This window comes from Monodelphis domestica, chromosome 5, assembly GCF_027887165.1.
Source record: "Monodelphis domestica isolate mMonDom1 chromosome 5, mMonDom1.pri, whole genome shotgun sequence".
NCBI classification, from domain to species: domain Eukaryota; kingdom Metazoa; phylum Chordata; class Mammalia; order Didelphimorphia; family Didelphidae; genus Monodelphis; species Monodelphis domestica.
The window spans coordinates 301,740,605-301,755,163 of record NC_077231.1 but is presented as its reverse complement, the minus strand read 5'-3'; the positions used below and the strand labels follow the sequence as shown (position 1 = coordinate 301,755,163).

Here is a 14,559-nt window from a genome sequence, read left to right as displayed (position 1 = left end):
ATTTGTTCATCTAAGAACTAATGAAACATTCTAATGGGTAGCTGAAGGAGAGCTCCTAGCAAGTCCTTGGTTACTTACTCCTAACCAAAAGAACCATATGGTACTGGGGTTTAATAAAGAGAAAATCATACAAATTGCCACATAATGTAAAACAGTGCATCCAACCCCCTGTAGTGGCTCCTTGCATTTAACAGCTTCCTGCTTTAAAAGCAGAACACTCTTGTTTCTCTGTCATCCTTTCTCAACAGCAATGACTGGGTATGTTTTTAACAAAAAAGTGAATGAAGAGAATATGTGTGCGACCTGATTTTTTAGTAAAAATGACAAAAGAACAATGCTAGTAAGGTTTTTCTCCACATCAAACAGAACTGAGGGTTTAGTTTTATTTAAGAAAGGTGGGAATTTGTTGGCTTTTCTCCTTGAAAATAAATCATAGATTAAATATCCAATTTCTTTCTTCACCCCTTAAAAATCTCATTCATGAAATAATCACCATACTGATTGAATCTGTAAAAAAAGAAACATAGTACTTAGGGTACACTTGGGGTATGGAGCAATACTACACATCATTAATTCAATGCCTCGTTTTCCAGATGGAGAAAATGAGGTCCTGAAACAATTAGCCCAGATGAGTATTAAAGAAGAGTAGATAAGAATCCCCATAGTCTCTGACTTCAGAAAATCAGAAAATCAATCAATAAGCATTTATTAAGAATATACTGTATGGAGCAGTTTGGTAGCCCACTATATAAAAGTTCCAGGCCTGGAATAAGAAAGACTTATTTATATTCCTGAGTTCAAATCTGACCTCAGACACTTACTAGCTAAGTGACCCTGGACAAGTCATTTAACCTGGTTGACAAAAAAAAAAAAAAAAAACTAATATTCGTTAATCACTGAGGATAGAAATACGAAGAATAAATCAATCCCGATCCATAAGGAAGGAGTTTACATTCTAATGGGGGAAATGAATACTATTTTAGTTAATCAATTAATCAATCAAAATTCATTAAGACAAGGGCTGAAGCAAAAGATAGTTCCTGACCTCAAGGAGCTAATGTCTAATAGAGAAGACAACAAGTAAGCCAATTTCTACCAACAAGAATGTACAAAAAAATATCAAAAGAGTTAATATTGACAAATACAAATTAGTTAAAAATAAAGTAATTGGGAGGGAGGGTACTAACAAATGGGAGGTTCAGGAAAGAGTTCAAGGTTTCAAGTAGTACTTGAAAAAAGAGGGCTTTTTTATAGTGTGGAGGCAAAGAGTGAATTCCGGGCAGGAAGATGTCCAGTAGAATGGTGTAGACATGGGTTGAAGGGAAAATGATTGGGGATATAGACTCTAACTGATCACCTTAGTGCAATTATTATCAATAATATGGAAATGGATCTTGATCAATGACACATGTAAAATCCAGTGGAATAGCGCATAAGCTATGGGAGGGGTGAAGGGAGGGGAGGGAAAGAACAGGAATCTTGTAACCATGGAAAAACATTCCAAATTAATTAATTAAATAAAAAATTTTAAAAAAGAACAGTATGGAAATGAGATATGAAGGGTCTTATAAGAGGCACAGAGAAAGGCCAATTTAGCTGGATTAGATGGTCCCAATGTGGAGGGGGTAGTAATGTACAATAATGTTGGAAGGGCTGGAAAAAAATTGTAAAGGCATTTAAAAGCTAAACAAAGGATTTTCTATTTTATCCTAGAAGCAATAGGAAATATTGGAATGTTTTGAGTTTGGGAGTAACATACTTGGATCTCTGCTTAAGTATGATCACTTTCATAGCCATGAAGAAAATAAACTGTAGAAGAGAAATACTTGAGGCAGAGACAACCATTAGAACCATGTTGACAAACCTATGGCACATGTGCCAGAGGGGGTTTCTCCCCTCCCCATCTCCACCATGTCTAGGACATTTCTCATATCACCCACTTCGCTTCCCAGGAGCCTAATGATAATACTTCCTCACTCCCCTCTCTGGGGTAAGGGTACAGCTTACCCCAGACTTGGCTTGAGGGTTGCAATTTGAGCACTCAGTCTCTAAAAGGTTCACCATAACTGAATTAGAAGCTCACTGCAATAACCTAATAATCTAATCTAAGCAAGAGATGACGACTACCTAAACTATAATGATAGCTGGGTGAAATCAAAGAAGGGATTAGAGGAAAGAGATGTTTCAGAGGCAGAACCTGCAAGATCGGGCAACTTTGGAGATGAAGAGAGAGGAAAAGGGAGGCATTAAGGCTGTAAGAATAAAATTAATATCCAAATACTTCAAGTATTATGTTCTTATCCAAATTTATTAATCAATAACTTGAAGAAAAAGGAAAATGACAGAATTAGCAAAGAGAGAGTTACCTGGACCACCAAAAGTGGGAAGAGAGCCAGGAGGAGAGCACATGAAGAATTAAAAGGCAGAGGTACAGCAAATTTTATGTATAATATGTAAGGATGCTACATGGATGAAGGGAAAAGGATTCTGGGATATGAAGTCCAAGGGTTCAAGATTTCTAATTATACAAGGATAACACCAAGAATAAGAAGCAGGAAAGATAAAAACATGATCTTGTGTTCTCTCCACTACACTAAGTTGGATTTTACTATGATTAGAAACAGAGTGGTCAAGATGATAAATATATGAAGAATTTGGGTTGAGGTCCTACCTTTAACCCACACATTCTGGCCATATGACCCTCAGAACAACACTTTCAGTCTATTAAGTTGCAACGAATATGTCTAGTTCCATTAGTAGAGAGAGATTCCTATCCCATGGACTCCTTCTTTATCCTCTATCCCATAATATAGTCCAATGAAAATCTAGAATCCATTCACATCTAACAACATTCTTAAACCTTAAGCTCTTCCAGCTCCAGTCTTGACTTCTCTACAACTTCTGTACCTTCATACCCTCCATTTCTCTTTTTTTCTTACCTATAATCTCTGATCACCTCACTGAGATATCTAAAAGGTCATGTTAGCAAATAGAGTCAAAATAGAGTATTGGGCTTGGAGTCAAAAAAGTTTTTGTTCAATCTTTTCAGTCAAGTTATACTCTTTGTAGTGCCATTTGGGGTTTTCTTGGCAAGCATTCTGGAGTGGTTTGTACTTCCCTCTTTGGCTCATTTTAAAAATAAGGAAACTCAGCAAACAGGGTTAAGTGACTTGTTCAGAGTCACACAGCAAGTAGGTCTGAGGTAAGATTTGAACTCAAATTTTCCTTACTCCAAGCACAGCTGCACCACCTATCTGCCTCTAGAGTCAAGAAAGTCTGAATTCAAATCCTGCTTGGATTTGAGATTAGCTGTTTGGCTGTGGGCAAATCACTTATTCTTTTTAAGAATCAGTTTTCTTCTGTTAAATTGAGAGAACATCCTAATCTTATAGAGTTATTGTGAAGACAAAATGAGATAACATATGCAAAGTGATTTTTAAACTATCCAATATACTATCTAAATGCTAATCATTATTAATATCATTATTATGGAAATTGGGTTGGAAAATTCTTATTAAAATCTTCCCCAAAGGTGAAGAATGGGCTGAATTTAGAGGAGCAGAACTTCCAAGAAGTTCATAGAGGGGTGATAATGCCACCATACTCTGCCCTCTTCAGACTTCATGGGGCATATTGGATTCAATTCTGCTAACATGTAGAGAAGAGGTTCATAGTTTCACTCATTTTGGTCTCAACACGCAGAATCAGGAGTAATATATATATATTACTATATATATATATGATCATACATATCATATATATATATATATATATATATAATATAATATAATCCCAAAGTGGAATGGGTTGACTCAAGTGTGGTTGGCAACCTTGGCAACCTTCAGGGAAATACCTGAGTATTCTGGAATATGAAAGAGAAGTTCTAGTCTATGTTCTCTTAGAATTACCTCCTCCCAATCTCAGGGAAAAAAAATCAAAATCTATATAAACTGATACAAAGTGAAATGAGAAAATGCAAGAAATCCTGTTTACAGTAATGTTATCTTGTTATGATGATCAACTGTGAAAGACTTGGCTACACTGATCAATAAAATGATTTGAGTCAATTCCAAAGGACTCATGATGAAAAAAATCTATCCACCTCCAGAGAGTGAACTGATGAACTCTAATTGCAAACTGAAGTAGAATTTTCTCACTTTATTTTTCTTGCTTTTTAAAAGAATATGGCTAATATGGAAATATTTTGCATGATTGCACATGTAAAAGTGATATCACATTGCTTGGCTTCTCAGTAGAGGTGGAAGGATGTGGGATGAAAAGAGAGAATTTGGAACTTGAGATTTAAAAAAAAAAGAATCTTTAAAATAAATAAATAATAAATTAAAATGTAAGAAAAAATGTTACCTCTTCTCTGGAGGTGACCCCAAGCCCCATGTTTATTTCTTTAATTTAATTTAAGAAATGTGTAACATATGGTGTGCCAGTGCATGGAATACATATCCATATTATAGCACCCACGTCTCTCATATGGGCAGATATCTACTCACTTGCTGGGCTGCCTCCTTTATTTCAACCTACTCTCACACTGGCATACATAGGCAGAGAAGGAACATCATTGTATGATTATATTCAAATTCTCTCATTATCCTCAGATTATCCCTACTGAAGGGGACTATACCTCTCCTACTCACCACTTTAGCTCTAGATTCCCCACTGATGTGTTTCCATTTATACAAACCACTCATAATTGTAACACTTTTAGATATTAAACATACTAATTTACTTCCAATAAGGGAAAAGAAATAATAACATCATAGGTACTCACATATTAAAGTAAGTTTATGAATAATAAAATACATAGCAATGTGCATATTGATCTGTGTCATACTCTCTCATCAATGCATTCACTATTGGCCAGAGAGTGTGGGCACACAGTTACAGGAACCTGGCAGGGAAGCATATCCAAGAGGAAAACACATGAGCTTAAAGTAAATAACAGACTTTGATGCCATTGGTCAATTTGGGAAGATCTGCATTATAAAAAAGCCATCTTTTCTGCTGCTTCTTAGTAAATTTATTGTCTCTCTTCTCTTTTTTCTTCTCAATTGATGTAGCATTTATAAGCTTTTTTTTAGCCTATGAACACACTTAACAGGGTTTTGGAAAAGTGTAACCAAATTGAATTGTCTCATGTATAATATATACAAAGCTCTGTGCTAGATCCTGAGAATATGAAGAAAAACAATGGAGGAAATCTTTTTTTTGAAAGAACTTATATTCTATATATAATAAGTTAATACAATCTATATATAAAGAAATTCCCACAGGGAAAGGAAACTAACAATTAGGTGGATTAGGGAATGTTTCATTTAGGAAATAATATCTGAACATTTCCTTGAATGAAGATGGAGATTCCAAATGGAAGAACATGTCAGACATGAAGGATAATATGTGCAAAGGCATGAGATGGGTAGGAAAATGAAGGGTGATGTTAAGAAAATAGCCAGCAGACTATCAGCAGTATTGTGGAAAGGAAATAAGACTGACAGTTTGTGGGGGAAGGGGCCAACTGGGAGTGGCAGTTTTTTGTAGCATACCCTGCTACAAACCTCCCATTTATCCCCCCCCCCATTTTCCAATTCCCATTTCCTTTCCCAATAAATATAGCAGTATCAAGTGAAGAGTAGAAGTAGAATTATAAGAAATAATGATTACAGTAGATAGGAGATAACCTGTCTAAGGCTTTAAAGGCTAGCTCTGAACTTTATATTTCATCCTAATGGCCATAGGGAGCAGCAGAAGATGTCTTGCTAGCAGAGTGACATGGTCAGAATTGTGTTTTTGAAATACCAATTGGAAGCAGTGGTGTAGATGATGGAGAGGGAGGGGGAGAACAGAATCAGAGAAACCAATTAGAATACTGCCACAGTCCAGACAAAAGGTGAGTGAGAGCCTGAACTATGATAGTGTTTATGTGACTGGAAAGAAGAGGATGGCTCCAATAAGTTGCCCAAGGATCAATAAGACTTGGAAAATGATTGGATGTAGGGACGAAAAGAGAGCAACAAACCAAGGGTGACATCTTCCAAGGGTATCATGTCACCCACAAGGTCTTCTGGATTTCCATTTGACAAAGTCTCCCAAAGCCTGGTGCACGACAATTGCTCATTATGTCTTCTCCCTCTACTGTCACCCCATCTGTGCCCCCATTTCTTTATAATCATCTGCAGTCTGTAGGGAAGACAAGGCAAAAAAATAAAAGACAGAAAGGAGGTTATACTTCTTTATCTCTCCAAGATGGAGATTTGGGCTTCATTTGACTCGTGGTAAAGAACCCTAGCTTTGCCAAATAAGCATTTTAATACAGGAGACAACTATTTCAAAAACATCCTTTCCAATTATATCTCAAGTGCCTGTTTCTACTTCACTCCAGGGTGAAGGGCCAGATACTCCCTCTATCTGGAATAGCGCTCTCACTTCAGAGAGTCGATGCCAATTCCAAAAGTAAGCCCCCTTTCTGCCCAGACAGAGTGCCTGGCCTTTTACCTCACATTTGGCACATTGCTTTCTTTTACAATTCTTCTCAGTGCTCTCCTGGGAGACAGAAGAGATGTATTCATTACCATACCCTACAGAGTGAGAGGCCCAAATTGGATTTGTCCTGCCCTTCTCATTCAGTACACAACTGGAATGTGCATCTGGTTAGAAATCACATCCATCTCTATTGGAAGACTTATCAGGGATCCTGCTGAAGATATTAACATATGGGCTGGCCAGAGCTAAGTGTATGCATTTCCATCATAGATAATAGAGATGAAAAGGAGCCTGTCAAATTGCTGGGTCTCTTCTGCCCATGGAGAAAATGCAATTGAAAGAATAATCCTACTGTTTTATGCTCTGGGGAGCTTACGGGCATCATTCTTCCCACTCTCCTTGGGAGTTTGACTGGCTACTAAAATTACTCCCATTTTTCCAGATGAGGCAAAGAGAAGTTTGGTGATGAGGCAGACTGAATGTACTAAGGAAATAACTGCTGCCTTATCTGGTTCAGTTTGGCCCAAACAGGAAGATTTGAGATTCATACCTGAAGCTTTCGGTCTAGGACTGGTCCTAGGTAAAATTAGAAAAGTCTACATTTGAGAGGTAACACAAGGAAGTGGACCTCGTGGATGTGGAACCAGAAAGGCTGGGCCAAGAGAACAGCTAGTTGTATAACTATAGGAAATCAACTTTATCTCCTTTGGCTTCAGTTTCCTTGTGGTGAAATTAGAGATGGAAGCATCTAGGAAAAGGGAGGTTTGTGGGAAGAACATGAGAAAACAATCTTAGGGAGCTACATAAATAGCAGCTCTTGACTTTATAATGAACAAGTCACCTGGTAGATAGGGGGCACCTATGTGACAAAATGGAAAGAGTCCTTGTCTTCAAGATAAAGACTGGAATTCAAATCCAACCTTGGATGTTCACAAGCTGAGTAACCCTAGGCAATTCACTTAACCTCTCTCTGTCTGCCTCAGTCTATTTAGCTATAAAATGGTGGCAACAATAGCACCTATCTCCTAAGGCTATTATGAGACTGAAATGAAATACTATTGATAAAGAGTTTTGCAAACATTAAAAGACTATAAAAATGTGAGTGTCATCATCAGAGTGTTCTACTTGGCTTCAGGTAGACATAGGTTCAAATACTACCTCTGACATTTACTAGCTCTCCATTCAATCATGATAGAAATGCACCTCAGGACACTCCCTCCATGCAGATTATAAATCACACTCAGAATGTGATCTCCTTAAGTAGAGGGATTTCTTTACACTTATTGAAATCACATATCCTCAAGACATGGCTAGATGGTTGACTTCTTAGATTATTATGATAATCGTACTAAATTCTTAATGGTTGATATGGGTTAAAAACTTAATCTGTCCCCCTTTTGGGGCAATTTTAATGGATTGTCTCTCCTTGAGCCCCAAAGGGCATTCTGAGAATTAGAGGTAAAGAGTCAAGATCATGTGGGGGGCGGGGATGGAAACATTTTGGAAAAGAGACTTTAATCATGTCACAGGTAGCCACATACTTGTAATGCCAGTCCCTTTGATGAGACACTTATAAACTGTGACTAGAGGAGAAACTTGTCACATCTTAGATGGCATAGAGCAGCCATATGGCAAAGCTAATAGCTGAGAAAGCAAAGGCTCAGTTGTGATGAATACTATTGTTTTAGAGCAGGTGTTCTTGGCAGTTGTGTGTATGTGGGGTTGTCTTCCTTTAATTTTAGGGGGTTTTGCTTCATTCCCACTGGTAGTTGTCTGGTGAAATCTATAGACCCATTATGCAAATTTTACTTTTCAATAAATAAAGAAAATGGTCGTTTCAATTATAAACTAGTAAATATGAAGATATAATAATTTCTCTTCTGGAATCTATTCACAGATTCACACATACACACACCCACATCCTCATTTCCAAACAATACCACCTAGATGGCAGAAAATGAAGAACTAAGAAGTGTCTTGAGCAGGGTGAAAGAGGAGAATGTAAAAGTAGGCTTGAAGCTTGACATAAAAAAAATATCATGGCAACTGGTCTCATCACTCTCTGGCAAATAGAGGGAGAAGAAATGAGCTCAAAGATCACTGCAGATGGTGACAGCACCCATGAAATTAAAAGACTCTTGTTCCTTGGAAGAAAAGGTATACCAAGTCTGGAGAGCATACTAAAAAGCAGAGCTATCCCTTTGCCTACAGAAGTCTGTACAGTCAAAACTATGTTGTTGTTGTTTTTTTCCAGTAGGGATGGATGGCTGTGAGAGTTGGACTATAAAGAAAGCTGAGCACTACAGAAATGATGCTTGTGCTGAAGAAGACTTTCAAGAGTCCTTTGGACAGCAAGGAGATCAAATAAGTCTATATATAAAGAAATAAATTCAGACTATTCACTGGAAGGTCACATATTGAAGCTAAGCTCAAATGCTTTGACCACAGAATGAGAAGTCAGAACTCACAGGAAAAGACTAACATTGGGGAAGACTGAAGGTAAAAGGAAAAAGAGATTGACAGAGGTTGAAATGGATGGATAGTGTTACGGAAGCAATGAATATGGGCTTAAACTCAGGACTTCAGGAGGTAATGGAGGATAGAAGTGTCTGGTGTGCTATGGGGTCAGGAAGAGTCAGACATGAAAGAATGACTGAACAATAACAATAACTTACTTTGAAATATGAGGGCAAACAATAAAGTCAAATCTAAAAGTTCAAAGAGCTTAATAGTGATTTACTCTAAACTTCTAGGCTGAGGTGTTTTAGTTAGGCCCTTAGAAAGGGAAGCAGTGACCATGTGAAGCCAATATAGGTTGACTAGGAATACAGAAAGCTGAGCTAAATTAGTAGAGTTTTTTTTGATAGGACCACAATACTAGTAGAATATAGGTATGCCAAGTATGGAATTCATCCACATTTCAGTGCTGCCTTTGACAAAAGTTGTCATGAGCTTCTTTGGAAATTGTGATCAAGATAGGAAACCAGTTTTTATAAGGGAGACATTTTTCCTCTCTCTTTGGCAAGATTTTGGGTTGGAATTAGTCAAGTAATTTCCCAGACTCTCCTTTTCTCTTTCTTCATCTAAATTTAGTAAAACATCAGGAATAATTTTAATTTTTATGATCCACTGGAATATATTTTATTCTATATTATCAGAAGAAAAAAGAAAATTATGACATGATATTATTCTACCTCCCAACGATATCAAAGATAAAGATCTGAAAAAAGTGGTTGACTATTACTTTCATTTATGTTTCAACCAAATCTAGCTGAACTTTACTTTGTCCTCCCAACTTATGAACGTAAAAAGTGGTAAAGGCATTATCCCCTAATAAAGTTGGGTGCCATAGAAACACTTAGTTTAAATATCTTTTGATTTGCACACAGATGTATTGTGGAATGAAGGGAGAGAGACCACTACTAATTTCAAGACCAGAGTATGGTAGAGTTGGACTGTAGCCAAGGGATAAAGAGAGGGGATAGATTGGTTTCCCTCTCTTCTCTGGTAAACCCCACTCTGATTGCCTTCAGAATCACAGGTTACTGTTCCCTCAGAGATTTGGTTGAAACAAAATATGACACCTTGTCTCTCTCTGTGGAGAGAATATAACTTTTCTCCCCCACCCCCCAACTCCAAATCTTTCTTGAAAACTATTAAGCAGGCACTGGATTTAGTGAATGGCTATTTTTTCTAAAGAAACACATGAAAGGCAGGGCAAATGAATTGTGGGATAAGGTAATTGGGGAGGTGGAAAATAGGAAGTCCCTAATAATAGCAATTGAACCCCTTCTCCCCAGGGTCAGGCTTTACTGGCCTGACCCCCTGGGATCAATTGTGAGAATTGTCCTGACACCTAGCTATGCTAGCTATTATCAAGTTCAAGGACTGTTTAGAGAGATTTAGAGGAATTCTTCTTGTGGTGAAAAACTTTCAGGCAAAGGCCTAGTCACTCTGGGTTGTCTTCACTGGATACTGGGGTCTGGCTTCACTGGAGGATGCTCCAGGCTTAGAGGTTTGCTTAGATCAACCTCTCTGGTGGACTTCACAAAGAGAAGTTAGTTCAACTGCTTGGATCTTCTCCATTTCTCTGTTCCTTCTCCAGAATTTTCTCTCCTTCCTGCCCTTCCCCAGCTCAAAATGGTCTTCCAACATGATGAATCTGCTTGTCTTCTTCCTCTGGCAGATTAAGTCCAAGTTCCCTCTCTTACAGTTGATATTCCCAAAACCCAAGGAAATTGCTTCAAATTATTTTATATAACATGAATGTCAATTCAGTATTTTTAAAATTAGAAATAAAAAATTAAAATTAAAATAAAATTAAAAATTAAAAAATAAAAAACTGAGAGACCCAGAGATCTTTTTATTAACACATTTACTAATAGCACAGATTATTCAGGGAAGAAGAGGGCATGGCTGTTTCCAAGGTATTTAAATATTATTCTGAACAAATGAGACATCATAACACCTCATCTAGAAAAATAATAGCTTGCCCATGAATTATTTCTTTTTTTCCAGTGTGTTTTATTTTATACTATCAGAAATTTTAGGACAAAACCACTTTTAATACAGAAAATTGTAACAGTTAAAATTTAGGAATATGGGGAGACTGGGGCAGGTAGAAATTAGTTTCTCTCTGCAAGGAGTATTATATTTTTTAGAGGTTTATTAAAGGTTAAAGATTAAAGAAAATACAAAATAAGAAAAAACACGTGCCTAGGCCAGAGGGCTAGGCCAGATAACCTCACATCATGGAAGAGACCGTCTGCTCCAAAATGGAAGTCCAAAAGAAGACCCAAAAACCTTTGCCACCAGCTTAAATCCTTCCTCGATCTTGGCCCACCTCAGAATTCCTGTGAGATTACAAAGCATTTTGGGGAAGTGAAGCAAAGGCTTGTGGGGACTGTAGTCCTGTATTCGAGTCTATTTTTTACAAGATAAAGTAATTCCTCACATAGACATAATGTTACAAAAGAAAGAGGAATTAATCCTGGGCACCTTGATACATAAGGTGTTCTAAAAGTCTTAGTGTAGAAGTTTTAGAGTTTAAACCTGTAGTAAGACTTTGGTTGTGCTCCTGACTCCAAGACTTTTGATTATATCTTTCCAATCCCTACATAAAATATGAGTCCTTTCACCAGTGTGAGAGGGGTGATGGATTTCCCTACGTTAGAGATGTTGGTCCAAGTTTCAGTGAGAGGAGTTCATCAGGATGCCCTAGTCTCTTTCTCTTTGTTTCCCCCACCCTCCTTAGATGAAATCACATACTTTTCTTTTTAGGGTCTTCTCTAAAACAACAAGGCAAAAGCTTTAAATATGGTTTCTGCATAAACATCACTTTCTTTTATTAGAGTTAGGGGAACACACATAACACATTTCTCTATAAATTCAGGAAGGACACCAATTCTTTTCCTAGCCATTCCTAGAAATCAAGGTAGGATAAAAGGTAGGGAAATCTCTCTTGTAGATAAGTCTAACTATATTCACATAGATCCATGGAAGGCTCTGTGTTTTGGTGATATGTGTCCTTGAATAAATCATATAGTTTTTCTGAGCCTCAATTTCTCCAGATGTAAAATGGGAAGATATCCCAATCTCACCAACTTAGTGGGAGAAAAAGGTTCTGCTAAGAAGAATACTGAGGGAGAGGAGGAAGATAGTATATGATTTTGCATCCCCAAACTCTTATTCAAATAAAAAAGTATTTCATCCATATGTGGAATAACAGCTTGGACATCATAAATAAGAGAATTGTGATGGAGACATGAATAGAGAGAGGTTTTGCAGGACTTGTGGGCCAAGATGCAAGTACCAAGGCTGGAAACCTAGCTGTCAATCGAAAGATGGTAAAATAGTGGCTGATCTCCAGTTCATTTCTATGTGAAAGACATCAAATATCAGAGCAATAACAATAATAAGCAGTAGTAATAACAACAAAAATGACAAATGTCATCTAGGAGATGATTTAACATTTTCAAAGCACTTTACAGAAATCTCATTTGAGTCTCATAACTCTATGAAACAGTTAATGCAGCTGTTATTGTATTCATTTTGTAGGTAAAGAAACTGAAGATCAGATAGCAGGTGGCTTGCCTAAGAGTTGACCTTGGACATGATGTTTCTCTGACTTCATATTATTAGTTTATTCACTTAAAAAGTCTTATGATAGGCAGATATCTATCTTGCCATAATCATCATCACCACATATTTCCTATTATAACAGTATTGACCTCTTAATTGACAAATCTGATGGTCTTTTCTCAATCCTGAAACTCTTCATCATCTCTTCAGCATTTGACACTGTAATTCACCCTCTTCTCCTGGGTATTCCTTCCTCTCTAGGCTTTCACAATACTACTACTCTCCTGGTTTGCCTTCTCACTTATCCAACTCCTCCTTATCAGCCTCCTTTGCTGGTCATAGAGGCATATTAACCTCCTTTATCAGGGTCATGCACAATGATCATGAGTATCCCTTAAAACTCTTCATCAATTCTCTCCTAGACTATTGTAATTACCTTCTAACTGCTTTCCCTGCCTCAACTTTCCCTTCAACCTAGTCCATCATCCCCCAATCTCTCCACTCAGCTGCTGATGTGATTTTTCTAGGTCTCTATGTGATTTTGTTATTCCTGACACCCTCCCCTCACCTCCAGAATGAGTGAGGGTCTCTTAATTTCTTCCAAGACTAACTTTATATTTTTCTATTTGACATCTTCTTAACATGGACCCAATCCTGCTTTGTCAGTCTTCTGCCTCCCTGCCTTTCACACATTCTACATTCTAGTTACTTCAGCTTCCTTTCATTTCCTCTAGCACAAACACTCCACCTCCTTTCTCCATCTCTTTTCATTGGCTCTCCCCCATGCCTGGAACCCTTTGTTTCCTCACTGCCCCTCTTTGTTTTCCTAGCTTCATTCCCTTTTCAGCTCAGTTCTAGCTTCTGAATAAAGGGATTCTCAGGACTTCCCCTAATGTCAACACCTCCTTCCAGATTATCTTCATCTACACTGTGTCTTTTTCATACTTAATTATTTAATCAATTATTATTTCACCATTAGAATGGGAGCTCTTTGACAACATGAAGAGGTTTTGATTTTCTGGTATCCATTGTTCTTAGAATGGTGCCTAACACAGAAGTGTTTAATATTTTCTTGTTGATTGACTGATTTATGGCCCCTAAGTTCCTTTTCAGCTGGAAATCTAGAATAGATGAAATCTTATCCCTACATTTCCTACTTGTGTGACTTTGGGCAAAGCTCTTCACTCACTGGACTTAAATGTTTTCCATTGAATGGAAGTGGAAGTCAGCTTCAGAGGATTTGGAAGAAAGTAAGAGGACTGGAAATGGAGGCACCAATATGGAAGCCTTTCTCAAGAAGTTTTGCAGAGAAAAAGAGGAGAGATAAAAGTTAATTAAGTAGCAGAGATAGTCAGATCAAGTTAAAGTATTATAAGGATAAGAGACATGGGCATGTTTGGGAGAAACTGGGGAGATACCAGTAAACAGGAAAAGACTGAAGATTAGGCAAATCAACAAGCATTTATTAAGCACCTATTATATATAGGCACTGTGCTAAGTTCTGATTATACAAGGAACAGAAGAAACAAAATACTTTTTCTCAAAGAACTCACATTCCAATGGGGAAAACAAAATACAAAGAAATATGTATGTTATATAAATATATATATATATATATCTTTATATATACATACAATATATGTGTACAGACATGTTGTGTTTATTTAAAATATGTACTTATATATTGTACGTATATTCAATCTGTACATATACTCAGAGGACAAACTGGAGATCACCTCAGAGAAAAGGCACTGAGACTAACTCCTTCATTTTACAAATGAGGAAACTGAGATGCAGAGTTGTTCAGGGTCACACAGGTAGTGCCAAAGAAGGATATGAATTCAGGTCTTTCTGACTCCAAGAACAGTAGGCTATCTCCCACATCCAATTTCAAAACTATTGCTCTCCACTGAACTTCATACTGTTGTTATTTTCTATAAGATGAAGATGTTGAACTAGATGATGGTAAAGTCCTCTCCAACT

The 14,559-nt window shown here is 37.3% G+C and overlaps 1 protein-coding gene and 1 long non-coding RNA gene across 17 annotated transcripts in view; both read right to left on the bottom strand.

Annotated features, from left to right (window-relative positions):
• The window catches only part of RBMS3 (RNA binding motif single stranded interacting protein 3), a 1,500,462-nt gene that overhangs the window by 1,297,004 nt on the left and 188,899 nt on the right, over window positions 1-14,559 (bottom strand). The gene's annotated exons all lie outside the window — the stretch shown is intronic.
• Window positions 1-14,559, bottom strand: part of LOC107649943 (uncharacterized) — a 100,004-nt gene that overhangs the window by 33,496 nt on the left and 51,949 nt on the right. Inside the window, exon 1 of one of the 2 annotated variants that reach the window (XR_008912594.1) lies at window positions 6,032-10,786. The exons of the other annotated variant lie outside the window; for it this stretch is intronic. This is a non-coding gene — a long non-coding RNA (uncharacterized LOC107649943). Of the gene's footprint in view, window positions 1-6,031; window positions 10,787-14,559 lie in introns of those variants that run through there. 2 annotated transcript variants of the gene reach the window in all.